Source organism: Capra hircus, chromosome 4, assembly GCF_001704415.2.
Source record: "Capra hircus breed San Clemente chromosome 4, ASM170441v1, whole genome shotgun sequence".
NCBI lineage: Eukaryota > Metazoa > Chordata > Mammalia > Artiodactyla > Bovidae > Capra > Capra hircus.
In genome coordinates this window covers 120,546,831-120,557,596 of record NC_030811.1, presented here as the reverse complement: position 1 = coordinate 120,557,596, position 10,766 = coordinate 120,546,831, and positions in this window count along the sequence as shown.

The window sequence follows — 10,766 nt, the reverse complement described above, 5'->3', positions numbered from 1 at the left end:
CCAACTCCCAGAGCTTGCTCAAATTCATGTCCATCGAGTCAGTGATGCCATCCAACCATCTCACCCTCTGTCATTCCCTTCTCCTCCTGCCTTCAATCTTCCTCAGCATCAGGGTCTTTTCTGGTGAGTCAGTTCTTCGTATCAGCTGGCCACAGTGTTGCAGTTTCAGCTTCAGCATCATTCCCTCCAGTGAATATTCAGGATTGATTTCCTTTAGGATTGATTGGTTTGATCTCCTTGCAGCTCAAGGGAGTCTCAAGAGTCTTCTCCAACACCACAGTTTAAAAGCATCAATTCTTCGGTGCTCAGCTTTCTTTATGGTCCAACTCTCACATCCATACCTGACTACTGGAAAAACCATAACTTTGACTAGATGAACGAGTGTTGGCAAAGTATTGTCTCTGCTTTTCAATATGCTGTCTATCATAGCTTTTTATCATAGCTTTTCTTCCAAGGAGCAAGCGTTTTTTAATTTCATGGCTGCAGTCATCATGTGCAGTGATTTTGGAGCCCAAGAAAATAAAGTTTGTCACTATTTTCATTGTTTCCCCATCTGTTTACCATGAAATGATGGGACCAGATGCCGTGATTCATTTTTTGAACATTGAATTTTAAGCCAGCTTTTTCATTCTTCTCATTAAGAGGCTCTTCAGTTCCTCTTCACTTCCTACTATAAGGGTGGTGTCATCTGCATGTCTGTCATCTTGCATACACCTCAGACATAATATGTCTCCCAGCAATCTTAATTCTAGCTTGTGTTTCGTCAAGCCCTGCATTTCTCATGATGTACTCTGCATATAAGTTAAATAAGCAGGGTGACAATATACAACCTTGACGTACTCCTTTCCTGATTTGGAACGAGTCTGTTGTTCCATGTCCAGTTCTAACTGTTGCTTCTTGACCTGCATAGAGGTTAGGTGGTCTGGTATTCCCATCTCTTGGAAAATTTTCCATAGTTTGTTGTGATCCACACAGTCAAAGGCTTTGGCATAATCAATAAAGCAGAAATAGATATTTTTCTGGAACTCTCTTTTTCTATGATCCAGCAGATGCTGGCAATTTGATCTCTGGTTCCTCTGCCTTTTCTAAATCCAGCTTGAACATTTGGAAGCTCTCAGTTCATGTACTGTTGAAGCGTGTCTTGGAGAATTTTGAACATTACTTTGCTAGCGTGTGAGATGAGTGCAATTGTGTGGTAGTTTGAACAGTCTTTGGCATTGCCTTTCTTTGGAATTGGAATGAAAACTGACCTTTTCCAGTCCTGTGGCCACTGCTGTTTTCCAAATTTGCTGGCATACTGAGTGTAGCACTTTCACAGCATCATCTTTTAGGATTTGAAATAACTCAGCTGGAATTCTGTCATCTCCACTAGCTTTGTTCATAGTGATACCTCCTAAGGCCCACTTGACTTCACACTCCAGAATATCTGGCTCTAGGTGAATGTCACACCATCGTGGTTGTCTTGGTCATTAATATCTTTTTTTTTTTTTTTACAGTTCTTCTGCGTATTCTTGCCACCTCTTCTTAATATCTTTGGCTTCTGTTAAGTCCCTGCCATTTCTGTTCTTTATTGTGCCCATTTTTGCTTGAAATGTTCCCTTGGTATCTAATTTTCTTGAAGAGATCTCTAGTCTTTCCCTGTCAGGGAACATTTAACAGGATTCCTGCATGCTGTTTTCTATTTCTCATAAATCCTCTGTTCCTTATCAGTACATATTCCAAGAATGAGTAAAGCTGCACACAGTTCTCAGGACTGAGATCATGGAACAGCGTATCTGCTTGGATTCCTTTCAGTAACTCCATTCAGTGACTTCTTTCTGTGTCAGCGACCTTGTATATATTAGACTGTCCATATTGTGGCTATTGATAAAATTTCATCCCGTGTAATAGCTGAGTAATCATCTTACTAAAGATATATAAGCCTGCATTTCTGCTAATAAAATACCTTTACTCCATCAGAGCTTGAGTCCCCATGTCTTTCTTTCTCTCTCTCTTTCACTTTCTTATCATCAACTCCGGACCACCAGGTTTAGGTCCATTAAAAGACCCCAAGATTTTCCATTCTATTGTTTTCCTCTATCTCTTTGCAGTGACCACTGAGGAAGGCTTTCTTATCTCTCCTTGCTGTTCTTTGGAACTCTGCATTCAAATGAGTATATCTTTCATTTTCTCCTTTGCCTTTGAAATTAGAGTAGATTTGATTTGATTAACTCTTGTCTATAGTAAGTGACAATAATAGTTACCTCTTTTTTTTTTTTTTAAAGTTTCCTCTTCTTTTAAAACAGGATACCGGATGCTTGTGCACTGGGATGACCCAGAGAGATGATATGGGGAGGGAGGTGGGAGGGGGGATTCAGGATTGGGAACTCATGTACACCCGTGGCGGATTCATGTTGATGTATGGCAAAACCAATACAGTTTTGCTAAGTAAAATAAACTAAAATTAAAAAATATATATATATATAAATATTTTTGGCTCTGCAGGGTCTTCATTGTTGTGCAGGCTTTTTCTAGTTGCAGAGAGTGGGGCCTACTCTGTAGTTGAAATGGCTTCTCATTGTGGGGGCTTCTCTTGTTGCAGGAGTACCAGCTCTAGAGCACAGGCTCAATAGTTGTGGTGCATGGGCTTAGTTTCTCCGCAGCATGTGGAATCTTCCTGGAAGCACTCGTGTTTACCTCTGAGCAAGCATTATGCTGAGTGCTCTACAGACATTATTTTATTTATTCTTCAGAGCATCTCTCTGCAGTGCATACCACCTGTCACTTGTGGGTGCTCAACAAACATTATCCACTAGTATTACTGGTATCAGTTTTAATAATAAACTGTTGATGTAAAAGAGAAGAGGACATCTTTGCCATCGGAATCAGTGCCTTTAATGCACAGGGCAAATCTGGCCCATCGCCTGCTTTTGTACGGTTGGTGGGCTAAGCATGGATTTTACGTACTTAAATGGTTGAAAAAAAATTAAAATAGGAGTACTATTTCATGATAGGGACTTCCCTTGTGGCCTAGTGATTACAACTTTGCCTTCTGGTGCACGGGATGTAGGTTCCATCCCTGGGTGGGGCACTAAGATCCCACTTCCCTTGTGACCAAAAACCCCAAAAAACATAAAACAAAAGCAATATTGTAGCAAATTACAATTAAGACTTTAAAAATGGTCCACATCTAAAAATCTACATCTAAAGTCACATTTAAAAAAATAAATAAATAAATGAGAGCTTCCCTGGTGGCTGGTAAAGAATCTGCCTGCCAGTGCAGGAGACAGACTTGATCCCTGGTCTGGGAAGATCCCACATGCCTCGGAGCAGGTAAGCCTGTGCACCCCAACTGCAGAGCCTGGGCACCAGAGCCAGCGCTCTGCAACAAGAGCCTGTGCACCGCAAGGAAGAGCAGCCCCTGCTCAACACAACTAGAGAAAAGCCCCTGCAGCAACAAAGACCCAGCACAGCCAATAATAATTGCATATGAAATCAATAAAGAAATGGTTTTTTAAAAAGAATAATATTTCATGAGAAAATTATATGAAAGTCAAATTTCAGTGTCCATAAGTAAAGTTCTATTGGAACACAGCCAGGCCCTTTGGTTACACATTGACTACATCTGCTTTCCTGCTGAAGCATCAGAATTGAGTACCTGTGACTGAGCCAAAGCCGAAACTCTTTACCCTGTGGTCCTTTACAAGAAGGGCCCTTTTCTGACCCCTGATTGAGAGCAAGACATCCAGAGGCAGTCTCAGTGAAGAAACTCAGTCAACCTCAGTATAAGCCAGACTGCCTGGGGTGAACATTAAGAAGGAGGACCCATCGGCTTCATGTTTGCACAGGGCAAAAAGGGACTACTGTTCTGTTCTGGTGCCAGCATGGATGGGTGGAGAAGGGAAAAGAGGGCTTGTGTTGAGCCCTCTGTGTACAAGTTCTAATCAGGACCTGAAACTTTGTGAAGGAGCTAAGAAATCTGGGATCTGTGAGCTGCTCATTTTTTTTGCTTTTTGTTTTGTATTTGTTTGCTTTTCCCTTTGTGCTTAGGGAAAATTCTTTTTCAACAATTCTAATCTAATCTAAGCCAAGGGAAAAAAATGATTGATTCACACCTGGGGCTGGGATAAAGTTCAAACTTCTTAACTGCTCTTAAAACCAGCCCAGACGCTGGTCCCTTCTCACTTGCCCAGGCTCATCTTCTGACCTCTCCCCACACCCTGTGTTCCATAATGCAACCTACAGCCCCCAGAAGTAAGCAAGCCTGTTTCATCTCTCTCTCTCTTTCTCTCTCTCTCTCTCTCTCTCTCTCTCTCTCTCTCTCTCTCTCTCTCTCTTTTTTTTAATGTTTTGCTATTCCCTCTGCTTCCCACTCTTCCACACCTTCCCTGACTGGAGAAGTCCTCATCCTTTGAGACTCTGCTGAAATGTCACCTCCTTCAGGAAGACTTCCTGACTCTGCCCATCCTGGAAGAGATGATAACATCCACCTTTTGGCCTCCTTTGCCTCCTATCACTGCACTCTGTATTGGCACTGTTCCTGAGTCTGTGGCTCCTTCAGGGTTAAGAATGATGTAATCTTAGTTTGTCACCTTGCTTCTAGCATGTGGTGACCTAGATGTCTAAAAGCTGAGGAGAGTCAGAGTGCTCTGAAGGGCCAGGAGGTAAGAACTTTCCAGCTTAAGAACCTGGAAATGTTAGGTCAGAAATGGGGTAGATTGGGATTTCCCTGGTTGTCCAGTGGTTAGGAATCTCTCTTGCATTGCAGGGGGTACAGATTCAATCCCTGGTCAGAGAACTAAGATCCTACCTCCCACAGGGCAACTAAGCCCACATGCCATAACTAAGGAGTCTGTGCGCTACAACGAGGGATCCTAGATGCCACAACTAAGACCCAATGAAGCCGAATAAATAAAAATTAAAAAAAAAAAAAAAGAAAAAGAAATGAGGCAGAAATGAAAACCAGGCAAGGAAGACCTTGGGGAGCAAAGGGCTGCCTGTTTTTTTGTTTTGTTTTGTTTTGTTTTTTTCTCTATAAAGAATGTGGAATAATTTAGTAGGAAATCACCTCAACTCTGAAAGACAAAAAATCCAAAACACTATTCAGAGTGTTTACATCATGCCTCTCTGAAGACAGAGGTAATTGTGATTCAGAAAAGACATTTCAGGGGCGGCTGAGACAAATATGTTCCAAAAACTTTGTTGAGATGAAACTACATATAAGGATAAAAGTTGAAACTATAAATGACTAATGTGATTCATAGAGGAAGCCTTCAATTATAGTTATCTCCCATGAGCTCTTATCATTCTCAACTGAAACCTTTGTCTTGATACTGAAAAGGACCTTATCTAGGGGCCTCTTGGTATTTGGTATTTGTTCAACCCATTGGTTGTATCTGGTTTTAACAGCATTGTTCTGGTCACTTTGATCTCTTAATTAGATGGTCACTGAGATCTCAAGACCTTTATTTTGCGAGCACAGTTTGAGTTTTGTGTTTTAGACCGAGATCATTTTGTGAGAATTGCCTGTGGTTTCTCTCCACCAGATTGGCAGTTTACCCTGCAGAAAAGCTGTGGATCCTATCAGCAAACTGAAAAGTTCCTCTTTTAGGTCAATGATGAAAACTATCCCAGTACACTCTAACATTTTTTAATGTATGAAAGAGGCCATTTATAAATCAGTTGCCTCAGTATAAGCCAATACTCACTTTCAGATTCCATCCTTTCCTTGATGTACCTGATTTGGGGGGAACCACTCCATTGTTTGGTATTTGTTTGGTCTCTAAGTCATGTCTGACTTTTTGAGACCCTGTGGACTACAGCTTGGCAGGCTCACCTGGCCTCCACTATCCCCCAGAGTTTGCTCGAGTCCCTGCCCATCAAGTCAGTGATGCCATTCAACCATCTCATCCTCTGTCGTCCCCTTCTCCTGCCTTTAACCCTTCCCAACATCAGGGTCTTTTCCAATGAGTTAGCTCTTTGCATCAGGTGGCCATAGTATTAGAGCTTCAGCATCAGTCCTTCCAATGAATACTCAGGTCTGATTACCTTTAGGATTGACTGGTTTTATCTCTTTAGAGTCCAAGGGACTCTCAAGAGTCTTCTCTAGCGCCACAGTTTGAAAGCATCAATTCTTCAGCACTCAGCCTTCTTTATGGTCTAAACCTTTATGCGACTAAACCCAACTCTCACATCCATACATGACAACTGGAAAAACCATAGCTTTGACTATGTGGACCTTTGTTGGCAAAGTGATGTCTCTGCTTTTTAATATGCTGTCTAGGTTTGTGATAGCTTTCCTTCTGAGGAGCAGTGATAACTGGTTTCTGTCATCCAGTGGGTCCTTGAAGCTTCCAGTCAGTTCTTCTGTGTTTTCTTAGTCTCTCTCTCACTAGGGCTTCCCAGGAGGCACTGGTGGTAAAAAAAAACCCGCCTGCCAATGCAAGAGACATAAGAGATGCCAGTTTGATCCCTGGCTTGGAAAGATTCCTTGGAGAAGGAAATGGCAACCCCCTCTAGTATTCTTGCCTGGGAAATCCCATGGACAGAGGAGCCTGGTGGGCTACAGTCCATGGGGTTGCAAAGAGTTGGACACGACTGAAGTGGCTTAGCATGCACACATAATCTCTCTCCTCCACGGCAAAGTTTCAGATGGCCTGCATTCTCCTTAAGCTTCCACCCCATTCTTCTTCCCCCCACCCGCCCCCATTCTCCTCCATCTCAGCAAAGGATCCTGCTGGCTACTCCGTGGAGAAGATGGAGGCTGTCATACTGTCATGCCATCTAGTTCCTAATGCCACACCAGGACGTCTAGTTAATTCCTCCCACATCCTCTCTCTGTTTCCAGTGAAGAGATGCTCTTCCCTGGAATTGGGGCCAACCTCTAAGTCTATGCCTTGGCCTGAACTCTGGACCTCCTCTCTCCTCCCTCCTCAGGGTCTTCCCCAGTTGACTGTCCTCCTTCCTGCATCCTCCTTTACACATTATCCCACCTCATCCATCTGAAAGCATCTCCCTCCCCTGCCCTCCCCTTGGCAACTTAACGCCTCAACTTAGAGTTGTTTCTGTTCTGCTTCCTCACTTCAGCCCCTCACCCCTTCAGTCTGGATTGTACCCCCATCCCTCCACTGATACTGTCCTCACTTAGGTCACCAACTCCTGCCTTACGGCTAAACCCAACGCAGATGTCTTGGTCCTTGTCAGCCTTATCTCTCTAGAGCATTCAGCTTTACCAACCACATGCTTCTCTGAGAACTTATCTACTGCCCGATTTCCTGGGCTCCTCCTTTCCTCTCTCTTTCTCCCTGGACTCATCTTCCTGTGTTGTTTCTTCAGTGGCGGCTCTACGCTGTCTCTCAACTCCTACTGTCCCCTCTCTTCCCTGAATTCGTTTGGTTTACAAGCCACAGATCCCAACTCAGATTGAACTAAACAATCAACCAAAACATCACCATCACCAAAAAATCACAAGGGAAATTCACTGATTTGTGTGCCCAAAAATCCAGTCATAGATCTGGAGAAGACTCTTGAGAGTCCCTTAGACAACAAGGAGATCAAACCAGTGAATCCTAAAGGAAATCAACCTGCCTATTCACTGGAAGAACTGATGCTGAAGCTCCAATACTTTGGCCACCTGATGCAAAGAACTGACTCACTGGAAAAGACCCTGATGCTGGGAAAGGTTGAAGGTGGGAGGAGAAGGGGACAACAGAGGATGAGATGGTTGGATGGCATCACTGACTTGTTGGACAAGGGTTTGAGCAAAATCAGCGAGTTGGTGATGGACAGAGAAGCCTTGTGTGCTGCAGTTCACGGGGTCACAAAGAGTCGGACAATACTTAGTGAACAGCAACGAGATCTGGGATAGCCAGTCCAGAGGTGTAAAATAAGGACATCACAACAGCTTCACCGTCTCTGCCTTAGTTTTGTTTTCCTTTGTGTTGGCTCCATTCTCAGGCAGCTTCTTTCTAAACAATGGCATGACGCCTACCAGCAATTCCTGGTTTATATCCAATCCTCTTAGGAAACACAGTGGAAAATTTTCTACCCAGGTTCTTAAGTTGGGAGTCTAGGAATCATTTCTGATTGCTGTTCCCCCAAATCTTAGTCACCAAGTCTTGTTCCACCTTCTTACACTTGATCTTAGCCAAAAGGCCGAGAAGCTATCTGTTCCACCTTCTTAATCTCTCTTCATCCTTGTTGTTGTTCAGTCACTCAGTTGTTTCTGACTCTCTGCGACCCCATGGACTGTAGCCCACCAGGCTTCTCTGTCCATGGGATTTCCCAGACAAGAGTACTGGAGTGGGTTGCCAATTCCTTTTCCATGGGCTCTTCCCGACCCAGGGATCAAACCTGCATCTCCTTCATTGGCAGAGGGATTCTTTCTCACTGAGCCACCTGGGAAGCTCCCATCTTTGCTACCAGTGTTCTAGTTCTGGGTACCATTTTTCATTCAGATTCCTGCTGCAGCCTCTGCCTTGAGTTGTTGCCTGATTCTCTCCCTTGAGTTGTTGCCTTGAAGTCTTGTTGCCTTCCAGCCTGTTCTTCACATCACAGCCAGGATAATCTTTTGGAAGTGTCCACAATGGATAGGAAGCTAAAGACAAAAGTCCTTATTATGTTCTGGAAGGCCTTGCATGAAATAGCTCCTGCTTGCTTCTCTTTGCACATTATATACCTCATCCCAGGCAATTCAGCTGCAGATGCCAGACTAGCTAATTCCTTCCCAGCTCTGCCTTTTTATACAGTGCTCCCCCCACCTCGACCATTTTCCCCTCCTGAGACTGCCACCTAATGAGCCTCTTGTTATTCATTTAGGCCTTGCATTCGATATAACTGTATTGAGAAAATCCTTCCATACTGCATTATGTACTCTTTCTGCTAGAATATCCTCATTTTTCCATCTTAGCAATTATCACAGTTTATCCTCATTGCTTGTTAAATCATCTGTACCCCTCAGCAGACTGTAAGGTCCATGAAGGCAGATGTTTCTCTTGTTTTGTGAAATATCCCCGGCATTGCAGGGTAGAAACTTGATAAATTTTTATGAAATTGTAAAATAAAACAGGCTGTGATTATACTAGGTGATTTTAGACTATACATTGGTTTGTGAAGCTACTGGAAAGTCTAATGTCTACTGCTTTTCTTTTTTATATGCTTATTGCATGCTAAGTTCCTTCCATTGTATCTGACTTTTTGCGACCCCATAGACTGTAGCTGCCAGGCTCCTCTGTCCATGGGATTTTCCAGGCAAGAATACTGGAGTGGGTTGCCATTTCCCTCTCCAGGATATGCTTATTGGTCCTCTTTTAAAACAGTACAGTTTGGCAATTTCCTGGCAGTCCAGTGGTTAGGACTCCATGCTTCTAAGGTGGAAGTGGCATGGGTTTGATTCCTGGTTGGGAACTAAGATCTCACAATCTGCATGGTGCAGTAAAAAAATTTTTTTAAAGAAATTAAAAAAATAGTAGAGCTTTAGAAATAAAGAGGATCTTAATAACCATCTTGCACTGCTGCTGCTGCTAAGTCTCTTCAGTCATGTCTGACTCTGTGTGACCCCGTAGATGGCAGCCCACTAGGCTCCTTTGTCCCTGGGATTCTCCAGGTAAGAATACTGGAGTGGGTTGCCATTTCCTTTTCCAGTGCATTAAAGTGAAGAGTGAAAGTGAAGTCACTCAGTCGTGCCTGACTCTTAGTGACCCCATGGACTTCAGCCTACCAGGCTCCTCCATCTGTGGAATTTTCCAGGCAAGAGTACTGGAGTGGGTTGCCATTGCCTTCTCTGCATCTTGCACTAATTTACTTCAACTGACAGATTAGGAAGCAGGAGCTCAGAGCAACTCTGTAACCTGTGCAGACCACGGGGATTTTCATGGTGGCCTCACTGGATTTGAACTCAGCTCCAGACTTTTAGTGCAGAGCAGCCTTCCCCTTGTCATGATATTATTACTTTTAACAGACTAGTGTAGTGCGAGTTTTATATTAACACGAAGGAATCTTACCATCTATAGCTTCCTGTGTTTTCCTTGTTAAGATGTACTTAGTTTGCCTGGTGGCTTAGATGTAAATAATCTCCCTGTGGTGCAATTTTGATCCCTGGGTCAGGAAGGTCCCCTGGAGAAGGAAATGGCAACCCAGTCCAGTATTTTTGTCTGGAGAATCCCATGAACAGAGGAACCTGGTGGGCTACAGTCCATGGGGTCACAAAGAATCAGACATGATTTAGAGACTGTGTAATAACAACTACAACAATGTGCCAAATACTGAGATTTACATTTCTTCACTCAACAAACATTTATTGAGTGTCTAGTATGGGCCAGACAGTGCTCTCAGTGTTTGGATTATATCAGTGAATAAAACAGATTTGCCTGTTATGATGAACTTGAATTTGAGCAGGTGCAAAGAGTAAATTCAATGTAGTTGAATCCATGATTATTGATAATATGAATCACTATTATTACTACTATTGTATCATATGCCAGCCACTGTGCAATTGATTTTCATATATAATCTTATTTTCTTATTAACCCCGTGAGGTAGGAGTTTTTGTTGTTGCTTGAGAGTGTGGAAGCTGAGCCTCTAAGACATTATGTAAATGAAGTTGGCAATTGAGTGGAGGGGGTGATATTTAGACCAAGTTGTCTGGCTTCATTCAGTGCTGCACCTTCCCACCTTTGCTTGGTGAGTCATTGGTGGTTGTCATTTTTGCCTATAGTTCTTTCTTGACATCCTTGCCATCATGTTTTGCTCTTCAGTAGAAGTTGGAAGAGAAAGAAATATATGTTTTC